This window comes from Dermacentor andersoni, chromosome 2 (assembly GCF_023375885.2).
Source record: "Dermacentor andersoni chromosome 2, qqDerAnde1_hic_scaffold, whole genome shotgun sequence".
Taxonomy (NCBI): Eukaryota; Metazoa; Arthropoda; class Arachnida; order Ixodida; family Ixodidae; genus Dermacentor; species Dermacentor andersoni.
In genome coordinates, this window is record NC_092815.1 from 7,607,595 (window position 1) to 7,627,609 (window position 20,015).

Below are 20,015 nucleotides of genomic sequence, written 5' to 3' on the forward strand. Positions count from 1 at the left end.
AATAGCGTCAAGAGAGGAGCGCTGCGGCGGCCCAGGCCAAGGCTGCCCCCGCTCCCCAAGGACGATTTCAAGATCATTTTGCGACCGAAACGACTCGTAATCAGGTCGCTCCAGACCCACCAAGTAGCCCGCGCCGTAGCGGCAACGTGCTACCACCAATGTAAAGGAGAAGATCTGAGCATCAGACTTCGCACGGGATCAAACATCATAATAGTGAGCACGGCAAGTGAGATGGCCGCCCAACACGCGAGACGCATTTCCAACCTCACGTTCGGGGAACGCTCGTACGATGTTAATGCTTACGTGGCAGCTCCGGAAGACACCCGCCGCGGCGTGATTCACGGAGTGGACCCCGGGACTTCGCCGGAAGAACTGAAAACCAACCTGCGGGTGCGGACTCAAGGAGTCAAGATTCACAGCACCCGAATGCTAGGAAAATGCAAGTCGGCTGTCATCACCTTCGACGGCCCCATAGTCCCGAAACAAGTCATTTATTACGGAGGCGAGATGTGGTGCTACCCGTATCGTCCCACGAGGCAGGTATGTTATATCTGCTGTCAACAAGGTCATCGGTCGGACGTGTGCCCTAATCCGGAAGCCAGGGCGTGCAAGCAGTGCGGTACGCAAAACCCGGTGGAGGGCCACCAATGTACATTCACATGCCTGATCTGCGGCGGTGGCCACGTCACCGGATCCAAAGAATGCCAAGACAAGTTGAAGAAATCCAGGGAGCTGCGCAACAACCACGGCGGCAGGGGAGGCGGCGGCCCCGACAGCAGCCGCCGCAGTCGGGACGACCGCGGCAAGATGGTGCGGTGGTTCAGCTCTGAGGGGGAGACCTCGCGGAGTCGTTCGAGATCCCGGGCGTCACGGAGCCGGTCGAGGAGCCGTTCACGGTCTTTCCCGCCCCTGGTGCCCCTGGTTGGCCAGCAGCAGCAGCAAAAGCAGAAGACACCCGCACGGAAGGCCGGAGTCAAGGTGAGCTGGGGAGCAGGAAATCCCTGGTTTGCTCCGCACTCGGGAGGGGAAGTTAAACAGTACACAAACACAAATAACAACAACGCGCCTAAGCAGCAGGAGGATGCGAACAAAGTAATCACAGCCCTAAGACGCGAACTAGAACTCACCCGCGTCAGACAGAGCGAGCTAGAACGCCAGGTAGCCGAACTCACGAAGGCAGTTAGGGATCAGAGACCGAGCAGCCCTCCGCAGCCTCAACCCGACCTAACCCAACCGCCGCTCTCGTCGCAGGCAAGCAACGAGAACTTTAAGAAATTTAAAGCCGAAATGCAGCAGATGATGCAACAGATGCGACAGATGATTCAACAAACAACACAACAAGCGCAAGCGCAAATAACGGAATTGCGCAGCTCGATGCGCACGCAAAAATTCATCGAAAACATCAGAGAGAAGGCATACCACCGTCCCGCACTGACAGCCCTCGCCAAAGCGACTACGACTAACACAGAAGCTTAACATGGCCAGAAAAACCTTAAGCAAACAAGAAAATCTAGACATATGGCAATGGTACTGCAGAGGCTACCGAAGGAAGCAGGGCCTATTTCAGCAATATATTCTCTCACAACAAACGGCACCCGACATTATTGCGCTTCAGGAAACGGGCACCACACCAACCCTAGGAGGATACACGTGCTACGAAACCCAGGAAAAAGGAAGGACGGCAATCTTAGTCAACAAAGCGATCATAGCCATAAGCGACAATAGGATAGCCGAAACAGACATAGAGCACGTGATCGTAGAAATTATCCCAAAGAAAAAGAAGAAAGGGGGCAGCATCTTCATCGTAAATACCTACAGCCCGCCGAAACAAAAGAAAGCCAAATTCCAAGAGCTCTTCCAAGGCCCCAGCAAACTGGCAAAGGGCAACACGCTAGTCGTCTTAGGTGATTTTAATGCCAGGGACAAGAGCTGGGGATACAGGAATTTCAACGTTAAAGGAAAGACACTAGCAGAAGTGGCAGAGAATGCAGGCTACATCCTCCTCACAGACCCGGAAACTCCGACCAAAATGGGCAACAGCGTCAGTACCGACACTTCATCAAAGGACCATGACAGGGGCAATGGGAACACCTGATGGAAAATTTGGGGAGCGACCACTACATAATCAAAACCCAAGTGACTTCAGACAGACTTAAACGACAGCTAGGAACAGTCAAAATCACTGATTGGAACGCATTTAGAGAAGCATATGATGGACACCTCAGCAAGGGAGGCATCCAATCGATTGAAGAATGGGGAAACATACTCAAGCAGAGACAAGGCGAGCACATCAAAAAGGTCAAAAGAACAACGCAGACACCCGAGGTGGATGCCAGGCTTCTTAGGCTATGGGAAGCCAGACGCGGCTTAACGAAGAGGTGGAAAAGGCAAAAACACAACAGGAAGCTCAGACTTAAAATAGTAGAAATTACAACGAAAGCAGAGGAGTACGCAGCACAATTGGCGAGAACGAACTGGCAACACTTCAGCGACTCCCTGAACGGAACCCTGAGCACATCTAGGACGTGGCTTATCCTGAAAGCGCTCATCGATCCGACTAAAACCAAGACAGAGAATAACAAAGCAATATACCGGCTAATCCACCAATTCGAGGAAACTGACGAGGAACTCTTGGACAAAGTGCGTGTCAAATGCTTCGGGGACACGAACCCGGCGGCATATACAGGGGATTACCGGGGAAGAGAAAATCCAAGCTTAGACAGACCCATCACTCGTGAAGAGGTCTATGGAGCAATCAGAAGCACAACTAGAAACACGGCAACGGCTGCGGAGAAAATTACCAACGCACTCATCCGCAATCTCAGTGGTGAGCTAGTCGCAGAACAAACTGACTTCCTCAATAAGCACTGGGCAGCGGAGACCGTCCCTGAGGATTGGAAACATGCAGAGGTAGTTATGATACCAAAACCGGGCAAAAAGCTACAAATCGAAAACCTAAGACCCATCTCCCTCACATCATGCCTTGGCAAGTTGTACGATAGAGTGGTCACGATAAGGCTACAACAATACATAGAGGATCACGAATTATATCCCCACAGTATGTTCGGATTCAGGGCGAAGCTATCGACCCAAGACGTACTATTACAGATCAAGGCAGAAATCTTAAGCAACGTTCCCAGGAACGGAGAGAACGTGATAATGGCATTGGAAATCAAAGGAGCCTTTGACAACGTGGGCCACGAAGCCATCATAGCGGGCCTGGACGACCTAAACTGTGGCAGGAGGGTTTTCGGCTACGTCAAAGCTTTCCTCTCCAACAGAACAGGTACGATAGGGCTAGGAGAACTCCGCTCGGAGAAGTTCCATACCCCCAACAAACGAACCCCCCAGAGACCGGTCATTTCACCAACGCTATTTAACATAGCAATGATCGGCCTAGCGAAACAACTTAAAGAGATCGTGGGCATACACCATGCCATGTACGCCGACGACATAACCATAACCATAAGAGGCTGCGACCTGCCTAGAGAACTGCGTGAGGGCAAGAGGGCTAGCCTGCTCCACCGAGAAATCTGAGCTGCTCAGAGTCTGGAGAGGGAAACAGAATCGCATGGTTCCGACTAGCGACGAGCTCAAGCTTGGCGTCTACCTCGAGGGAGAACTAATACCGGAGAAAACGCTCATAAGAATTTTGGGCATGTGGATACAGTCGAATCAACGCTGCTCACACATTCTCCCTCTACTCAAGACATCAACTCTACAAGTCGCTCGCATGATAACGTGCATCTCCCACAGACGCTCAGGCATGCGAGAGGAAGACACGCTAAAACTGGTTAGGAGTCTGGCGATCAGCCGGGTTACCTACAGTCTCCCGTACTAAAACCCAATCAAGAGCGAGGTTCAGCAGATAGACGCGATCATACGCAAGGCATACAAAACCGCGCTCCACCTACCACAATGCACATCCACGGAGACGCTCTTGGCACCAGGACTTCATAACACTTTCGAAGAACTCAGAGAGGCACAACATGGTTGCTCAGCTGCGCAGACTACAACAGACTCCGTCTGGCAGGGAACTTCTGCAGAAGTTGGGATGCAGCGAACAGATGCAAGAAACCCAAAGAACCGCGACTATCCCGGACAAACTACGAAACACAATCAAGGTGGCTCCCATTCCCAAGAACATGGACCCCAACCTACACGAAGAACGCAGGAAGGCGAGAGCCGAATACATCCAAAAGTCACTAGCTTCCCAAGCAACAACGGTATACGTGGACGCAGCCACATACACCAGAATGGCGAGACAGACCAACCCCAACACAGTAGCGGCGGTGATAAACTCGGATATGCGAGAAATCGTCAGCGCATCTCTACGGGACTGCACGATAGTCGAGGCTGAAGAAGCGGCCGTCGCTCTAGCGGCAGCGGAGGGCTATCGGACTAGGCGGTCCTTAACAATACTAACCGACTCCCAAACAGCATGCCGAAACTACATGTTAGGCAGAATAGGTCACAGAGCGCTCCGCATACTCCGCTCTGAAGATCACCACACACAAAACCCAGATAAAGAACAACCAATTAGACACACGATAGTGTGGACGCCGGGTCACACGGACATGGAAGGCAATCGTGAGGCCGACAGGGTAGCTCGAGGATACACTGCACACCGAGCACCCTCCGCCAATGACCTCGAGGAAACCGAGCCAGTCCCCAGAGAATACTCGCCTATCCTAAACCACTATAAGGGCAGCAGGAAGCCGTACCCCCCGCCGCATAGCTCTCTCACTAAAGAGGACTCCGTAGCTTGTAGGCTGCTACAGACGGGTACATATCCGAACTTAAACACCCTCAGTAAAATACAACCCACACAGTACACTGACAAATGCTCATGGTGCCAGGAAACACCCACGCTCTACCATATAACGTGGGCCTGCCAGAAAACAAATGCAGCACCAATAATACCAAACCCGAGTGCGGAGCAATGGGAAGGAATGCTCTCCAGCGACCATCAGGACGTCCAACTAGGGCTGATCCGACGGGCCCAGCTGGCCGCGGCATCCAGCGGAGCCCTGGACTAGGGGCAGACGGCCATTGCTAAGCAGATGGAAGACACCATCTGACCCCGCGAAATTCACTAAATTTTCTAGACCTCAATAAACGTTTTTCCTCCTCCTCTGTGCAGGGGTGCAACTTAGACACCCGAACAGCAGAACTTCTGCGTCGCTTTCCGCGCTGAAAGCTCGAAACGCCCATCAAGTCGAATAGCGGGGCATTTTAATATAAACCTCTTATGCCTCTCAGCGTTTTCGGCGTGTTGGTGTGACATGATGAGGCTTATAGCACAAGACGAGGACACAGAAAGACATGTTGTGTACCGCGTCTTTCTTTCTGTGTCCACGTCTTTTCTTGCGCTGTAAGCTACATCATCTAATGCCAGGCTAGCAAAATAAATTTCACGCCTTTTAGAACAGAATGACGTCACTTCTGTTTTCAACAGATACGGCGTCACATCATTTCCCTTTCACCAGAAGTTTTCCCTCGTCACACAGATGGCGATAAGCCCAACCGCTAATTGAAACCCCGAGATAGTTTTGAAGTAGCGTAACTCCTCGCCGCAACGCTTTCCTCCTCGATTCTCCTCGCCCGCCGGCTGCGCACGGCACGCTTTTTCCCCTGGGCTCCCGCGGACGGGGCGCAGCATTCTATGGATGCGCGCTATCTTGGACCAGTTGCGCCCCCAGTGGTGTAGAATTCTTCTAGAAATGCTCGTAATAGCATCGATAATGCTGAAGGCAACGTTTATGAGGAGGATGGTTTTTTTTTTCTTAAAGCCGTATGAACGGGGTATACTGATGTAAAAGGAGCTTTGAGGCGAGTTCTATAGGCCAGACAATTTTTCTGCCACATGACGAGATGCAGTACTTTGTGCGTCTGATCTAGTATTACTCTAGTATCCCTCACATCGCGCACACATCGTGCTCGCGTGTTGCCAGAACGCTGGCCGAGAAGCTCCCTCGAAATTGCAAAGAAGCAAGGCGGGTCCGCATACGCTCGAAGTACGGCTCCGTTAGTTCCTCTGGAGGCGAGAAGAAGTGACGGCAAGTGGCAACCCGCCGTTGTGGCGTAGTGGCTGTGGCGCTGCGCTACTCTAAGCCCGAGGGCGTGGGATCGAATCCCGGCCGCCTTTCGGTGGGCGCGAGATGCAAAAGCGCCCGCGTACCGTGCGTTGGGCGCACGTTAAAGAAACCGAGGTGGGCGAAATTCACCCGGAGTGCCCACTACGGCGTGCTTCATAATCATATCGTGATTTTAGCAGGCAAAACCCCAGAAATAAATTTAATTGTTCTTTTTATTTAGGCATGAAGTAATGACTTGCTCTGTCTCGCACCCTTGCGGCCATAGGTAACAGGAGTGCAAAACAGTTTTCCACGGCAACGGAAAGAAACGAAATGCTTCAATATTCCAAGCGGAGTTTGTGAACAAGCACTGGGTACCGTTTTTCGCTCTCGTCACTACTCTTGGCCAAGATGCCACGATTTCCGCAACCTTCGTTCGACGATTGCGGTAACTGCCACAGCATCGCCATACATCCGAGCTTCGACGCAGTTGCTTTAACGGCTGCTTTCACGTGCCTCCAATGCACAGAACAGGAACGTTCTTACATTTCGCCCCCACTGAAATGCGGCCGCCGCGGCCCGGATTTGATCCTGCGACCTCGTGATTAGCAGCGACACGCCATAGCCACTAAGCCACTGCGGCGCGCACGGACAAAATGCACTTGTGCTGGTTTAGAGCATTGTTGAGTGAGTTTGTTTCCACAACTTACCTGCTTTGTTTGTTTATGCCGCTTTACGCACACTTGATGTTGATTCCGCCCCCCCCCCCCCCCCATTGTAAGGCCGTACAGCGAAGACAAGCATGCGTCTGCTTCGCAGCTTTGCCTGCGCCCCTATTTTCTCAATTTTAATTGTAGCATGAGGCCTGTCATAGGACTTCAACTTGGAAGCTAAGTAATGTCAACTGCTCTTATCAAGCATGACACGCACTGACGTAAATATAACGGCCGCGTGATTTCTTTGAATGTATGATAAGCGACTGGCCGATCACAAAATCTCAAGCTCGCTCAGATTCCCAGTTTATTCATTCAGTTACTTAACAAACTAGCGTTTAATGAGCACGTTTACTTGAAATTGCAGCTCTTCGGCCTGTTTTGTAAAGGAAGTGAAGGACGGCATAATTTTCCTAGTAACTTCGCGAGCCGCTGAACTAGTAACTTGATATAGAGAGATTGCATTTTGTTACTTGCGCATGAAGCTCAGATTCCGTTCCCAAAAGTAGCCATTGCTTATGGTAACACTAAAGCCCATAAGCTGTCCAATTAAAAAATTAAAATAAATCTGCGACTAAGATCCGGTGATAAAACTGCCCTGTTGCAATTTTAACGCTTGGTCCATTGCAAATGGGCTGGATCTAAAATAAATAAAAATTCTGCTAAACGAGGGAATGAAAAAACCGGGCGCTCATTAATGTACCGTATACTATATAAAGAGCAGACCAGATAACGCAAGAGAGAAACAAGTCATGAGAGCTGTCAGTGGAAGTAATTTTGTAATAAATGTTATAATGAATTATTTAAGGCACGAAGGCTCAGTACCTGGGCGAAGCCGAGGGGGAGTATAAAAAAAGAAAGAAGAATAAAAAACAGATGCTCTCAAGGTTCTTTCTGCCTGGGATTAAAAAGCTAATTAGTCTACTTTCACTTAATGCGGGCAAGTAAGTTGGCCTGCGAAGCCCGGTAAGCTTCGAGGATAAACTGCCATGTATATATGTAGGGAACGTGAAAAGAAACTGTGCCGCTTTTATGACGCAGTGCTTCTTTGCTCTCAGGTGACTTTGTCGAGTACTCGTTTATTGAGAGGTTTCAGTGGAGGCGAGACTCACGTCCCTGATCTTTCGTGCAAAATAAAAGACTAAATAGAAGGGCAAACTCAAACAGGTTTTGTTGAGAGAGAGAGAGAGAGAGAGAGGACTACTTGTCCGGAAGGCTTTGTACGTACGGCACGGCTGCATCACGAAATGGGAGATATAATTGAAACAGCAGTCCTGCAGGAGCACTGAAAAAAGAAGGAAGGGAGAAGCGAGGGTTGACAGAACGAACGAAGAGGGCGAGGCTCTCCAGTTGGCCTTTGTTAAGTGCCGTACAGGGTACGTCAAGAATGAGTGTTTTTCCTGCTAGTTGAAGTGGCATGTAAGGGCAATGCAATCGTTGCATTGGAGTAACACATCATTTGTGGAGGTCGTCTGTGGAGGCTTGCACAAATAGCTGAGAAACAAACAGATGCGTCACAAACTCTACAGTTGATTAAACGATTTCTGAACCAAACAATGTTAGCGTAGAACCTGTATCGGAAACATCGTCGCAGAGTACACTGCGACCAAGTTCTGGCATAGTAAATTGTGTTTGGATGAATCACTACCTTCGTAACAATCCGGCAATAATTCTTCGAAAGTGTTATATGCGGCCAAGGTTTCGAATGGGCCAGTCACATACGGGCAACATTTTATAGTACATAAGTGATTTAATGACAGACAACTGAACTTCTTATTGCAACGGCACAGAAGCAGCAGCTTCGCTTCAAATCGGGTTGTGATTTTGCGAGGTCGCCCAATTATGCAACATTTTTTTCCATTATTGCGTGTATTGAGATTATTCCCTTTGACGCGTTCACGCACTTGTGTACTTCGACGAGTGTTCCAATGGCTTCAAGGTGCGAGCTCCCACGAACGGCAGTTCAAGACAACGGCGAGCCGCCGATGCGTTGCCATCCTTCTCTCGATATCGAGAAGCGCCGAGACAACGCCAGAACTAATTAGCTAATATTCTAGCGGGCATACTGAAATTCAGTAATTCATAGCAGCCACACGGAATGCATACCCATTTGTTAGAAACTCTGCGCCTTTAAAAATACCCACTCAAAATGCGTATATGGCCATGGGCCTAACACTGCATCGAAAAACGATGAGATGGCTTCAACGCTTCTTCAACGCTGGCATATGTCGCGAATATTGATTGCACAGCACCGTGTGTCTCATGCATGCGTCTGCGGAAAAATGCTTGCACACCATCTGACATCCGAGGAACTCAGAAATTTCACGGAAGACCCTTAGCGTCGCCATATTTTCTTGTGTTTTATTTAAGTGTTGTTTACTGAAATAATTGATATACTTTGCTTTATTTTCATCTTATTTCATAACCAAGTGAAAAAGAGTAGCAATCCTTGGCAAACGGCGACAAGAACTCCTGTTTTACAGCGAAGTTGTTAGCCTCTCGGTGGTCAGCATTTTTCGTGTCTACATCCGTTAAAAAAAATGTGGGCCGATCCCGGTGGCAGTGCAGGCCAGGAGTAGTGGCTCGTACCCCCGTAAGGCAGAGGCTTCAAGCACTCAGCAAAATAAAGCGAACAGCGTATGCATTCTTTGGAATCTCGCATGCAACATACAGAACAGCGTACGTTTCAGTACAAAACAAGCACCGAACAAGCCTCCAAACCACATAATTGATGATAAGGCGTTCCGACCCGCCGTGCCTGCTTAGTGGCTATGTTGTTGGGCTGCAAAGCATGAAGTCGCGGGATTGAGTCCCGGCCGCTGCGGCTGCATTTCGATGGCGGCAACATGCGAAAACACCCGTGTACTTAGATTTAGGCGCACTTACAGAACCCCAGGTGGTCCAAATTTCCGGAGTTCCCACTACGGCGTGCCTCATAATCAGATCGTGGTTTTGGCACGTAAAACGTCATAATATAAAAAGGCGTTCCCAATAAGAATTGAAGCACGTAGCGATCCCCGCATACGTTTCCGGGCAACGATTACTGCTGCGCAAGCTGCCGCGGCGACGGCAGCTTGCAATGTGGGGAGAACAAGCCTAGCAACTGATTTCGATGTTGCTGCAGCGCCGCTATGGTCGGGGACGTGCTGCAAGAGTACAATTCCTACCATTACTCTCAATTACCATTACTACCATTACTCTAAAGCAATAACGCATTACATACCCGCTTCAGGAGTTGTAGTGGTGGTTTTAAACAACTTCGCTGGACACCCACTTTCGCAGGGCCGGGATGGCGAGTTAATTTATTCCAGCGAAGCTGTATATGACTAGGGTTGCGTGCATTTTTGTCCTCCGTCAACAAAACTATCATCATCAAGGGCTCGTAGCCCCGTAAGCAAGCAAAAAATGCAATGGCTCAACGAGCTACATTGAAATAACTAAGGGTGGCTATGGTGTTGGGCTGCTGAGCACGAGGTCGCGGGATCGAATCCTGGCCATGGCGGCCGCATTTCAAAGGGGGCGAAATGCGAAAACACCCGTGCACTTAGATTTAGGTGTACGTTAAAGATCCCCAGGTGGTCGAAATTTCCGGAGTCCTCCACTACGGCGTGCCTCATAATCAGAAAGTGGTTTCGGCACGTAAAACTCCATAATCTAATTTTCTTAAATATTTAAGGCTTTCTATCAGGCGCGACGAAGTTTCCGTCCATCTAACGAAGAGTAATGCAGAGCCCAAGCGGCCACCTGGCGGCAACTGCAAACCGATGCTTGTACACATGCGCTAGCACACCATAGGTTCTTCCCTTAGATCTATCACGACATCATCTGCAAACTCTGCGGCTTAGAACCTGCTACACTAAAACACATGCTCTGGGAAGGTGAGGCACAGGCTAAATGCAAAGGTGTGTATTAGAAGCAGTGGATGTGCTAACGCGTTCCCGTACCCTTAGCGAAAGGTTCTCCTTGAACAAGACTGTTAAGTTCATGAACGACAATGCGCTCACACTTATCCCTGCGGATAAGGAGGGTGGTTTCGTGGTAATGAACAGGACGATGTATAATTCAAAGGCTCGTGAAGCCATTTCGTCAACTTTCAGGGTCCACAACGACATAATACTTAAGAAAGTACAAAATGAAGGAAAGAAGCTATGTAAAAGCGTCAAACTACATGGTTTATCCCGCTATATCGAAAAAAGCACGAGGGGGAATCTTGAATTGTTTTTCTCAGCCAAAACGCACAAGCCGGAATGCCCCCTCAGAGTGAGAGTGTCAGACAACGCAAGCTGGCAGAGACTTGTAGCCACGTTTTTACAAAAGCAGTTAAAGCTCTTGCCAATCGACGACCCATTTTTTGGTAACAAAGTCTGAACAAGTGGTGGAATTCTTTAGACTGGCAAGACAGGAACCTTGTTGCTTTTTTTACAGACTTAAAGGACCTGTACTATTCTCTACCGCCAGAATGACGTGATGAAATGTGTAAGTGACTGCATTGACAAGTTTGGAGCGGTTCGTTTTCGAAACGCTTCTGGTTTGACTTGTGACAGATTTTTAGAACTTCTTCGATTTTATGTTAACTCGACATACGCTACATCGGAGGCAGCTGTTGTAAAACAAAAAGATGGCATATGCATTGGGTCATGTATTGCTCCCTGCTTAAGTGACTTATATCTAGTTAACCATGACCAGGTTCTTGATGAACGCCTGAAAAATAACACCGATGTCGTGAAAGTGTTCAGATTTGCTGATGATTTTCTAATCATTTTGAATAACCAATCAGAAAATTTTGACTCAGTGGTTTCAAAAACCGTAGCCTCGTTCACTGAAGTGTCGTGCCCTTTATCTTTGACTCATGAAGTCCCCATAGGCAATTTCATAAGGTTTTTAGACTTGGGATTGGACTTTTGCCCACAAAAGACCTGCTGGAGTTATCAACCGATTTGACGTAGTAGTTCTGCGGAAACCCGCAAGGTGGAGAGAAGTAATGAATAAAGGGAAAATCAGACATCCACCCTTTCATTACTTCTCTCCACCTTGCGGGTTTCCGCAGAACTACTACGTCAAACTCTTGCCTTTGCTTCGTGTTGTCGACAAATTCGACTTCGCCCTGCCATCTGCTAGCCGCCTGGTTAGCTCAGATGGTAGAGCGGCTGCCCCGGAAAGGCAGTGGTCCCGGGTTCGAGGCCCGGACCAGGACGAATTTTTCTTCAACTATGAGGCTTTCCTTTGAGGAACCCGTATGGGTTTCCTTTGTAGCAATTGCTACGAAAGGGTGGATGTCTGATTTTCCCTTTATTCAGTTATCAACCGAGATGCAATAAGCCAGTCCTACCATTTCGTTCTGCTCATTCAAAACTCGTAAAACGCGCAGTAGTAACATTGTGCTTCAATAATTCTCCGACAAAGTCATGTGACCACGAAGTGGAAGCCAATTTTAGAGATCAGGCCAAGCGCGTGGCTGATTCTGGTTACCCGATGTGCATGCTCACTTCTGTCGCGGAGGCCTTAAGCAGGAAGTGTAGAAATGCATCGAATGGAAGCCACTGCTGGAGCAAAGAAAGTTGCTGTCGTACCATACATTCATTGCATTTTGCATGATCTCAGAAGAACAGAGGTAAAATCTGGGGTGGACGTGGCTTTCTATGCCCCTGAACGTCTACAGAAGCTATGCAAACAGGTTAATACAGAAAATAACAAAAGGCACGCATGTTCTACTCAGCAACGCAAACAATTTGTAACCTGCACTCATAACGTTGTCTACGCCATTCCACTTTCGTGCGGAAGAACATATGTTGGCCAAACCGGCAGATGCATCAATGAGAGATTAAAAAAGCATCGATATAACGTCACTAGGGTAATTTCGGGTCATTTGGGTATTCATTGCCGAGATTGTTCCTGCAAACCCATGTTTGAAAGTACTTCCATTCTGTATAGGGTCAAAAGTAGGATCACAAGGGAGATAGCGAAAACCTACGAAATTGCAAAATTACAGGAAAGGTGCGTGAGCAAGCCTTCAGTGTCGCTATCGGAAAAGGAGATATGGTTCCTCGGTTTATCTTTGTAACCATTGCAGTGTATGTTTTCGCCATTGCTTGCACACGGGTACGGTTTATCGATATGCACCGCTGAATGTTGTTTTTTTTCCTGTCACTTTTGTTTCCGCTCGTACGGTATATATACATCGATGCGTGCGAAAATAAAATCTATAGTTGAAAGTGAAGCGCTATCGCTGTGTATCTGTTTCTTGCTACGTCCTCGTTCAGTCGCGCTTATACACTCTACCATGTATCCCGATCTTCTCTCGACGAGGTCGGCCGACGTCCTGCACAGGCGCACGCTCGCTGATCAAATCCGGGCCGTCCAGCAGGCTCGCGAAGCGCGACTAGGCAAGGCCTGGATGTCCCGACGTGGGAACCCGTGTCATTAATCTGCAGTAGACTCAATAAATGTTTTTACCAACCAACCATAGCCGCATAAGGTTTATGGCTGCTCACTTTGTGTGGGTTGCGATGACACTGCAACGGACTATCAAGTGAGCAACACTGTGCGCAACCAAGAGCGACGCTGTGCGGAATCGCCGCTATATATGCATTCCCTTGTTTTCAATAAAGCATTCTTCTTGTGCCCACCATCGCGTGCAGTACGTGCGATACATGGTGTCAGAAGTGCAGCTCGCTCACGGGACCGTGACCAACTTACGCCCGTCTGAGCCACTGCAACTGGGTGACAACGCAGCAGCGTCCTGGCAGACATTCAAGCAATGCATCGAGCTGTACCTGGTAGCTACGGAGCCCACGAAGCCGCGCAGCAAGGAGCAGAAAGCTGCAATTTTTTTACATGTGGCAGGTCAGGAAGGAACTGACGTGTTTAATACTCTGAATTTGCCAGCGGAGAAAGCTAAAGACTGTGACGCTTTGGTTAAAGCGTTTGAAAACTGCTGTACATAGACGATGTGCTAGTGTGGGGTTCTACGCAGAAGGAACACGATGAACACCTGTACAAAGCGCTGGCGAGAGTACAGGCTGAGGACCTAATTTTGAATGCAGAAAAGTGCATTTTTGGACAAACGGAAATCTGCTTCTTGGGTGATAAGATTAATTCCAAAGGTATTGAGCCCAATCCTGACCTGATGAAGTGTATTTTAAACCACCCTCTACCAACGACTAAGAAAGACGTTGAACGCTAGCTTGGCAGGGTGAATTGTTTCGGGAAGTGCTTGCCGCTGCAACCTTGCGCAGCCTGATTAGAAATGTAAGTTTTCGAGTGGGCCTATTTTCGCGAGCGTGAGTGGGAGCAGCTCAGAAGGATGCTGACAGAAGCACCATTGCTGGCTATCTTTGATCCCGAGCTTCCCACAAAACTGTCGAGAAATGCGTCAGCATTTGCACTAGGAGCGGTGCTTTCCCAGCAACATGGACGAAATTGACGCCCGGTAGGCTACGCGTCACGGACGCTGACAGAAACCGAGGGAAAGTACGTCCAAATTGAAAAAGAGGCCATGTGCATAACGTTGGGATGTGAAAAGTTTAATGATTATGTCATTGGACGACATGTTATCGAAACCGACTACATTACAACCCATTAGTGGCGATTTCAATCAAAGAACTAGGTGACATGCCACCACGTCTCCAACGACTATTTCTTTGACTGCTGAAATACGAGTTCGAGTTGCAATATGTTCCAGGCGGCAAATTGGTTGTTGCTGACACCTCGTCGAGAATTACATCACAAGAACAACAAGAAAAAAAGGCACGACGGCCGTTGAAGTTCATGCTGTGGGCGCCCTCACTGCCATTGTTGGACCAGCCACCCTATCCCGTATGCAGGCAGCAACGGCCAGTGATGCAACGGCGCAAGACGTCATTTCCAGTGCCCAAGGGACGAAAGCCAGCAAAGTGCGTGGTGATCGCTCATGTAATGCCGGCCATGTAAGTAGGGGCGGAAGTAGTTCTGTCCGGTTGGGAAATGGAGACGGCTGGCATAGGCGATAACAAGGGCATGGCCATCCTGATGATGGACCAAACAGCGCCGATGCCATGGCCTCCAATATCGGTGTGGAGTTCTATTGGGGCCGAGCCGTCGAAATGAGCCAGGACAGGTGGTGTAGTGAGCTACGTGATGAGAGTAGAGAAGGCGGCAGCCTGTGCACTATACCCCCCCACCCCTAGAAAAAAAAACACAAAAAATAGAAACGGCTTTCTTCAGTAAGTTCGCGAGAGCGCGTGTGATTTCTGGGAAGTAGTTGACAGAACAACGGTAGTAGGAGCACACTCCTAGAAATATACGAACTTCCTTTGTGCAAGTCGGAACGGGAAGCTTCTGCACCGGTCGAACGTTTTCAGCGTCGGGGCGAACAGCTGTCGAGTCAACGGTATGACGTAGCTTTGTATGTTACCGACGTCCCAAGTGGCACTTGGACGAATTAAGTTATAGGCCAGCTTTGCAAAACACAGAAGGGATACAGGAAAGTTGGCCGAGATGCGTTTCAAATCTCGGTGAAAATACGATGACGTCACCAACATAACACAGGCAAATCGTTATTTAAAATCATCTAAGAGGGAGTCCATCATCTTCGGTATCGGCGCATACATTCTCGTCGCCTATGCAGACGTACGTGAGAAGTACAGGGTACACGCCCCCCTCCCCCCTTCCCTGGGAACACATGCCCGGTATAGCACCATCTCCGGGAATGCCGCACACATTCTTTTCACCTATGCGGACGTACGTAAGCCGTCCAGGGTACGCCCCCCTTGGGAACACATGCCTGAAATTTCACTATCGCCGGGGCCGGCGCACACATTCCTGTCGCCCATACGGACGTAAGCTGAGCAGGGTACCTACCTTGGGAACGCATTACTGCACTATCTCCGCGATCGGCGGAAACATTCCTGTCACCCATACGGACGTAAGCCGTCCAGGGTACGCCCCCCTTGGGAACGCATGCCTGAAATTTCACTATCGCCGGGGTCGGCGCACACATTCCTGTCGCCTATACAGACGTAAGCTGAGCAGGGTACCTACCTTGGGAACGCATTACTGCACTATCTCCGCGATCGGCGGAGACAGTCCTGCCGCCCATACGGACGTAAGCCGGCCAGGGTATACCCCCCTTGGGAACACATGCCTGATATTTCACTATCTCCGCGGTCGCCGCACACATTCCTGTCGCCTATACAGACGTAAGCAGAGCAGAGTACCTCCCTTGGGAACGCATTACTGCACTATCTCCGCGATCGGCGGACACATTCATGTCGCCCATACGGGCGTAAGCCGGCCAGGGTACGCCCCCCTTGGGAACACATGCGTGATATTTCACTATCTCCGCGGTCGGCGCACACATTCCTGTCGCCTCTACAGACGTAAGCAGAGCAGAGTACTTCCCTTGGGAACGCATTACTGCACTATCTCCGCGATCGGCGGAAACATTCCTGTCGCCCATACGGACGTAAGCCGGCCAGGTTATGCCCGCCTTGGGACCACATGCCTGATATTTCACTATCTCCGGGATCGGAGATAGTGAAATATCTCCGGGATTCATGTCGCCCATACGGGCGTAAGCCGGCCAGGGTACGCCCCCCTTGGGAACACATACCTGATATTTCACTATCTCCGCGGTCGGCGCACACATTCCTGTCGCCTATACAGACGTAAGCAGAGCAGGGTACCTCCCTTGGGAACGCATTACTGCACTACCTCCGGGATCGGCGGAAACATTCCTGTCACCCATACGGACGTAAGCCGGCCAGGGTATACCTCCCTTGGGAACACATGCCTGATATTTCACTATCTCCGCGATCGGCGGACACATTCATGTCGCCCATACGGGTGTAAGCCGGCCAGGGTACGCCCCCCTTGGGAACACATGCGTGATATTTCACTATCTTCGCGGTCGGCGCACACATTCCTGTCGCCTACACAGACGTAAGCAGAGCAGAGTACCTCCCTTGGGAACGCATTACTGCACTATCTCCGCGATCGGCGGAAACATTCCTGTCGCCCATACGGACGTAAGCCGGCCAGGGTATGCCCCCCTTGGGAACACATGCCTTATATTTCACTATCTCCGCGGTCGACGCACACATTCCTGTCGCCTATACAAACGTAAGCAGAGCAGAGTACCTCCCTTGGGAACGCATTACTGCACTATCTCCGCGATCGGCGGAAACATTCCTGTCGCCCATACGGACGTAAGCCGGCCAGGGTATGCCCCCCTTGGGAACACATGCCTGATATTTCACTATCTCCGGGATCGGCGGACACATTCATGTCGCCCATACGGGCGTAAGCTGTCCAGGGTACGCCCCCCTTGGGAACACATGCCTTATATTTCACTATTCTCCGCGGTCGGCGCACACATTCCTGTCGCCCATACGGACGTAAGCTGGCCAGGGCGTCCCCCCCTCACTCACCCCGCATGGGAACGCATACGGGGACGCATACAGGGGCTAGACATGAGCAGCTTCGCTGTAATAATGATAAGAATACCCAAATCCATCGTTTCGCTCCAGTATTAATATTAGAGACTCCTATGCGTGGAGTGATCGTCTGTCAGTCCTGTAATGATGATTTTTAATGGCATTAAATCCATCGATAGGAGCGGATGAGGATATGCGGGTGTCAAACAGATGGTCAGAAAATCACTTTGTCCTTTCTACCCTGTTACAAGGCCGCTGCTACGTTACGTTACAAGGCAGCTGCTTTTGTTAGTTAAAAGCAAAAAGGCGTACAAGGACGTAGTAGTGGGACGTAGTGGGCCACTGGGACCCTAGTGGTCAACATTGCCGGCTTCGCTAAGCTCTGATAAAGACACGCCTTCAGCAGCGACACGAAAGAAAATGAATCCACGAGCGTCGTGCACGCTTTCTCCAACACCGCTCGGGAGCAAATACAGCCGCGTATTTTGCAGCGCCATTACACGGCAAGCCTGTGTAATGGCGCTGCAAAATACGCGGCTGTATTTCTCTAGACCATCTCTATGTCCATTGCTCTTATTCTAACAGCTTGGTGCAATGCGAACATCCTATACACGAGCACGAAACGGCAGCTCTTCTTCGCCATCAGACAGCCCTTATTTTTCTTGCCACAAAAAGGAACGAAGAACGTTATAGACAGAACAAATGTCAAATATGAAGGACATCAACCAACTCTGTCTCGGCATGTCTTCCCAGTATACGTATGCGGTCGAGGCAAAGGAAAAGAAAGAAAGAAAGAAAGAAAGAAAGAAAGAAAGAAAGAAAGAAAGAAAGAAAGAAAGAAAGAAAGGAAGAAAGAAAATGATACGAGACAGACGAACCCCCAGCGCTTTCCTCATGTAACCACACCAGCGGCGCTCAGCGATGCCTCTGGCTAGCACCGAGGATAAAAAAATTGAGTGAGAAAAGAAAGCAGTAGGCGCCCAGACGTTCTCTACGGTCTGCGGCGTGCCAGAATTGCGTGCTACGAAGAACGTCAGTGGCCGGCACCGTATTTGCGCCGCCTACGTATAGGAGTCGGACGGTGGCTCTTCGGCACGCGCTCTCGCTGCGGACCGGCCGCAAGTTCGCGAAAAAGCAGCTTCCACTGAGGGCGGCGAACTGGTATCGCAAGGTCGGCGAGACGCCGACGAGTCAAAGACTCGGTTTCTCTCGTTCCTCGCTTTCCTTTCTGCCCATGCTTTTCTGCTTCACTCAACCATGTCAACGCCTCAAGGAAAGTCATCACGCACACCAAACAGAAAGGACGAAGAATTGAAAGAAAGTAAGAAAAATAACCGGAAGGGACCAAACTAAACGAAAGCTTACCAGAGGAACAGCAGAAACGGAAAGGTGAAAAAAAAATATACGCCAGACTCCGTCTGCGAAGGCAGGGCGAAATATAAACGACAGTGAAAACAAATCGCAACGAAAGCCTGCCAAAGATACCGGCAAAAGGCTCGTCCGAACACTCGCTAACAACACAACTCTCGCCGTTCGTTTTTCTTTTATTTTGGCCTCTCGTGAGTAGAGCCACAGGAGCTGGGATAAGATGCGGTAACCTGCTGGAGCGTATCCCTGACGCAGCCACGCATGCACCTTTACGTCACGGTTTGCATGACAGCCAGAACGGCAAAAAAGTGCACGGTGAAATCCATGGCCCCGCACGAAAGCTAGAACGCTAGAAGAGAAAGGAGTACATAACGGGCAGGCGAAAGAACACGATCATTCAGCGCACGCAATGAAAATGGCGTATGTCCACACGGGAGCCCAAGAGCGCCAGTGAATACCAAGAAAAGAAGCCGACAAAGGGCGCGGCAGTGATATGTGGAGACTTGCGGGAGCAAAACGTGGAATCGCAAGGAGCCAAGAACGCTGCACCAGCAACATGCGCTCGCGATGCAGCTGGATACTGAGCTGACATTGCAGTTTCTGTGATGGCGAGGTACCAACTACGGATTGTATGTCGATGAGGGTTAGAGTGAAAAAAAGAGAAAAAGAAAGTTTACCGATGACAAAAGAAAGCGGCGAAAGAGGGTTCGGATTTCTCTTTGCCTTAAAATCAACACTCGGAAAGAGGAGGTCCCCAGGGGGCAACGTGTGCGTGATCGGAATAGCTACAAAAAAGAATAACACTTTTAAGTAAAGATAGCTTCTATTGAAGCTCCCTTGAGACTCAAGGAAAAGCGTTATTCTTTTGCTTCTTTCTATGTCGCCCTCCGTGGACTTTTCGAACCTTCACTGGTTTTCAAGTTTCAAAAATCGGGCCATGCTACCACTATTGCTCAGCGCCTACGCCATTCACTTGAACTCACTGTGTGGCATAATGCAAAGCCTCATTCGTGAACGCTCGTGACTTCTCTTTGTTTCAGCTGTGTAGAAAACTGCCAACAACACCGAATAGGAAGTTAGTATGTTGCGTGCGCTGGTAGGTGGAGGCCGCATGTATTGCGTACTGCCGAAGAACGAGCTGTTCACAAGGCCCCACTTCGGGATCGCAGACATGAGCGCCGGGCGGCACGAACGCGTCGAGGAAACTGCCCGTAAGCGGCGCGCTCGAGCGCAAGTCCCGGGAAGCGATTAATGCGGCGCAACGACGGAGGTACCATGCTCGGAAGGCTGATACTTGCAGTGGTGCGGATGCGTGATCACACCGAGACTTCGTGGACAAAACGTTTCGCTTCAGCTGTGTGCGTGGCCGATTGGGGTTTGGAAACGATCGATCGGCGATTGCGAACATTTCTTACTACGATGTTTACAGCTCCGCTGCTCATCCA